The sequence below is a fragment of the Humulus lupulus genome, chromosome 9, assembly GCF_963169125.1.
Source record: "Humulus lupulus chromosome 9, drHumLupu1.1, whole genome shotgun sequence".
In the NCBI taxonomy this organism is placed as follows: Eukaryota; Viridiplantae; Streptophyta; class Magnoliopsida; order Rosales; family Cannabaceae; genus Humulus; species Humulus lupulus.
The window spans coordinates 34,052,026-34,057,500 of NC_084801.1; positions in this window are offsets into that span (position 1 = coordinate 34,052,026).

The following is a 5,475-nucleotide window of genomic DNA, read 5'->3' on the forward strand; positions in this document are numbered from 1 at the left end:
CCAGTTCCTCTTCCATGGTCCGTGTCCGGGTCGCAGCATCTTCCAACAACTTGGCAGATGTCTCCTCCAAGGCAGACAATTTTGATCTATCCACGACCAGTTCATCCTCCACCTCACGAATGCGGCCCCTGGTGTCCTCCACCTCTTTCTAAAGCCATGAATGTTTCTCTAGAGGGACTACCATCTCTTTGGTTTGAGCAAGCTCCACCTGAACGGAAGCCAACTCCTCCCGAGTCTTCTTCAGCTCAAGAGACTGCGTCACCACCAGTTCCTCGAGTCGTTGGTTTAAAGCAACAACCTATGAATTTAGAATGATGAATCAGCCAAAAATACAAGACATTCATCAAGCCCAAAAGGAACCAAGGATTACCCTAGTGACAGCGTGTCGGCTAGTTGCCACTAGCGCCACCTCGTTGTCACCACCGCAACGGGCGAAGCTGCCTGCGGTCATTTCGCACAGGGACATCGTTAGTCCCTGCAGGAGTTTTGTGCCGAGTGTATGGACCTCTCTACTATTCTCCCCGTTAGGAGAGGTTCAAGTTCTTCACGGTGGGGAGTGGAGACAGGTTCTTTTGGCCAGTCCTCACGCAGAAACTCGGTCAACAGTCGGACACTCTCGTTGCCCTCGTCGATGCGAGCATTGTAGTACTCAGTGACCTCCTTGTGCAGGCCCGATCCGTCGTCATCGTAGTACTCCGGAAAGATAACCAGATGAGGATCCTTGACTTGAGGGGGACTGGGAGGAATTTCTTTGCCTTTCCCCGAAAACTCCTCATCTCGGGGGGAGGAGACCTCAAGGTCTATGACCTCCCCTGCGACTGCTGCGCCCGAGGTAATGGCCATCAAAGCAATGGCTGAGGATTCTGGAATAGACATAGGAGGTGTTGGCATGTTTTTTGGGACCGTATAGAGGTTGATCTCGGAAGGGCCTAACACCCTTTGACGCTTTGAGCGCACCAAATTGGAAAGGCCCATGATATCTGTGCAAAGGAAACACCCTAGTCAGTCACGATAAATGAAGGTAAAACCATAACAGGATAACACATGCATAAAAAGAAAGTTAAAATTCCTCGAAATCCCCACTGCGGTCAGGCTCCTCAGAGTGGAGGAGGGTACTAGCAAAGTAATGTATGAGATGACCCATCTCTTGTGTCAAGATGGTTTCGTACTGACAAAACCAATATGCATACATGGCCGTCAATTTTCCAAGAGGTATGAAGTCGGGAAGGTGCCTTCTTCTCTTCGGGTTGTGAAGGAACACATCGATAAGATCCTAGTAATCTTGATACTTTTCCACAGTCCAGCAACGCTCCGAAACTTGGTCGCACTCGAGAAGGGAGGGAGAGACTAAGATATGGTAGGGACTAGTTCCCTCCCCTACGAGCCTAGCATAGTGGATAAGGATCAGAGATTTACCTTGGTGTGCAGAGGATGATTTGATCCCCGCTTCCAGTTCCGCTTCAAGCTCCTCATCCTTTCACGCCTCCTTGACGATTTTGATGGCAAGAACACTCTCCACGCGCTCGTTGCAAAGGCGCTGCTGGTATTGCTTGATTGCCTTGGGTGCCATGAAGTCTGTGTGCAGCTTTGCTTCCATCCGAGACCTCTTCGAGTCTCAAAAAGGGGTAAGGACCACGAGATTCACATTTTTCCCCGCCTGCAGCAGCCCACATTATCGAAGACGGGCGTCGGTGACAAGACGGGGAAGCTCTAACTCCTCGTTGGAGAGGGAGCCCATCGCCCAAAGCCTCTTGTCGAAGGATTCCATGAAGGGGGTACAAAGATATGGACCTGATCAAGAAAATAGATACGGATGTCATTTAAGAGATAAGGGCTTGGGCTAACTTACGAAGATTCAGTACTTACCGATGGTGGTGAAGTCTAGGAGTAAGGTGGGATTAGTCCTCGTCGGGAAGCCGTTCGCCCAAAATAATTGATCTTTGTAGGCCCGAACGTGGTTTTCGTTTCCGCATGGAGCTTTATAACCTTTTTCCCCAGACTTGCGTATTTCATCAGGGTGTAATACCCTCCCTTCTCCCCTTTCTTTGAGCATTGTCGAAAACTGTTGATATTCAGTATTTCACGCGGGAGAAGGGGTAGGCTAGTCCTTGCTTTTGTATAGGACGTAAATTCCGACCAACACTCAACAACCGTTCAGGGACAGTTGGAACGAGGCTATGCCGACGTACTTGAGGAAGTCGATGTAGTATTGGTGTAGCGATAGTGCTGCTCCCGCCTGAAGGTGTAAGGCCCTCCAAGGCCTGAGTCCATGGACACTTTTGTGTTCCCTCTCATCCTCCCGAGCAAGGTGCACTAGTATATAACTGTCGTCCACCCCGTAGTTGGAGATTATTTTATTTAAGGTCCCCCGTTGCCGAAGTTTGCTCCGAACATCCTCTGCTTCAAATCTGATGTCGAGATACAGGGTATCTGACAGCATCGGGCTAATGTTGGCCTCTTATTTCGAGAGGCCAGTTCCGTGGGGCCTCTCCACCGTCGGCTCCGAATTCTCCCGAATGGTAAGAGCCTGGCTACTACCAGCCACATCCTTCCCATTCTCAGAACGTTGTTCTACCTCCCAGGCCATCTGGAGGATTACGTCGTCGAAGGCGTAGAATCCTTGTTGGTGGAGCTGATGAAGCTCCTCAGACATCTAAAAACAAACACCAAGCAGTTAGCGCCTTGACCCGAAGGAGGTTGGGTCAAAACGAGAGCCCCTAAGACAGCTGCTCAGGGAAGAAGAAGAGAAAAGAAAATATAGTCTAGTGGTTATGGGATGTCCTCAGAGCCAAGTACTTGACACCGGAGGCACCACCGGTAAAGATGAACACCATCGGAGATGATGAACATCATCAGAATCTAGAAATTTTCCAAATTCTGGGCAAGGACGCAGACTAAGGTAAAATGCCCCAAAACTCTACAGAGTGGTTAAATGGGCCAGTTAGGCTATTTATGGTCACAAATAAGGAAAAAACAACCTCAGAAAATGTTCATAAAACAAATTCTAAGCATGCATCCTAAACTCTCAAATACGCATGAAAATAGGAACTCATAGTTTGGGGATACTTACTCAAAATGAAGCGTCGGACTATGTTGAACCGAGTGCGAACTTTGAAGAACAATTGGTCGTTCACCCGGAAGTATGAAGCCTCGTGCCAGTCGTCCAGAATGACAGAAGGAACTGGAGAAGAGGCAAAGCCGGAGAAGGGTTTAAGAAAGTTTGAAGAGTTTGAAGGCACAAAAAATTTGAAATGAGCTAAAGGAACGTTGGAGAATTTGATTCTCAACCTTTTATAGACCCAGTGCTTGGGGGTGAAATAAAGTCACCTCAGCCGTTGGATTATCTAGGACCTGGGTACTCAAGGACGATCCAAGGCCCTGAAATTGGAGCGGGGCGGATTGTGACCATTGGCATTGGAAAAGGGAAATCTCGAGTGTAAACTGAAAGGACGCCTAGGGTACGGAAAAGATCTTCCGAGCTGTGGGATTGACCTTACATTAATTGGACAAATTGATGAGCCTAACAATGGGTTTGTGATACATGGTAGGAAATCTCGTAGTGACGTCAGCAGAAGTCCAAGCGTTTCCTCCCGAGGACCTTTTGAAGCCTTCATCAGTTTTAAATCTCCACTGTTCGAGGACAGGTAGAGACTTGGGGGGGAAATATTGTCTGTGTTTTCCCCCAAGGACACGTGCCTCTTTTTCATGAGGCAACACCCCAAAGATATTCCCTCGGGGGATCGTTCCAACAGTTGGAGGTCGACCTCCTTGGATAATGAGAAGGCGTCATCCTTCTTTGGCCATGTCCCGAGAGCTATGAATGTCTTCATGAGGTTTCCTCTCAGGGATGCTTGGTATTCCATGTCTTTTCCTTACCCCCAGCTATATTCCAAGCCGAGGACCTAGTCCTTGGAATCTTAGGGATATGCCAGGTGTCAGCCAATGCGAATTAGCTCCCTCAGAGGAAGACCTGACAACCTTTTTGGGCGATCTGCCTACAGTGTTACCGATGGTATGACTTGACAACTCGCACTCCCACTATGCCTCCTGACACAGAAATACGTACAGGATGCCCTGACGGTCCCAGGGGCATGTTCCCCATAAAGTGGTTACCTTTCTGCAGTGGGCCCTGCAAATCTCACTTGGGTCATGGTCTCTATTCAATGCAGCCAAATGCATTGAAGTTTATTAATCCCCCAGTTAGGGGAAGAATGTGTATTAGTTACTTATGATTAACAATAATGACCCCAGCCTCTATAAATAGGGCTAGGAACCTCATTGTAAGGGGTTCGATTTTTTAGAGAAAACTACTTGTACTCAGAGCAATCTAAATCCTGCGTGAGAAGACACTATAAAGGCTTGCAATCTCTCTAATACTAGAAACTCGTGAACTAGGGTTTCTTTTACAACCTAGACCACATAAAAATCTTTGTGTTCTTACAATTATTTCTTTAACCTCTCTTATAAAAGTTGACAACGAAAAAGGCAGTCAACACTATTATTTGTCCTCTTAAAATCATTCCAATAATAAGCATAAAGTTAATTTGAAAAATATCATACAACTCACAATAATCATGGCTTAAATCAACAAAAGCCTAAAATTGTTTACTAACCAATAATTTATTTTGGAACCCATATATTCAAAATAAATATATCACTTTTATTCATGCTTCTCAAATTTTATAGAAATAAGAAAACAACATTTTTCTTTAAACTAAATAAAAATGTGACATATTTTATTTTCTTTTCTAGAACTCAAAACATAAAAAGAAGTCATGCTATTTATCATAAATTAAACTTGGTAAAAACCTCATAAGGTATACATTATAAATAACCTTTGACATTCATGATTTCCAATTTCACAACTTGTAAATTAAAAGTTTTAGTACATGTATTATTTAATTGCCTCATCTTTTAAACATATATTCTCACATAAAATCATAGAGTTTCTAAAGCATAAGCAAGAACAACATGTACAAAATTTATACATTTTTCATTTTTAACATATATCATGAAATCATGGCATAAAATTACTCTCTTTCATTCATACTTGCCAAACAACATTTTATTCAAATAAAAATTAGCAAGTACATAAAATCATAAAATTGTTTAAACAAGGGTTTATACCTTTTTGGACCCTGTGTTTTAAAAAATTCATTTTTGGACATTATATTTTGTAAAGTGGTTCAAATATTCTCATAAACTCAATTTTGACGAAGAAAAAATTGAATATAACAACACAGTTTTTAAGCAGAATGATTTTATTTTTGTTATGAATTGTTAGTTTGATGAATTATTTGTGATTTCAGTTGACAAAACTTTGACCAAAATCGGGTTTAGGGTTCTATTTGAACCATTTTACAAAACATAGGGTCCAAAAAATAATTTGTCAACACATAAGATCCAAACAAGTAATGAGACAAAACATAGAGTCCAAAACGGTATAAACAATGCTTATTATATTTTGACAATTTA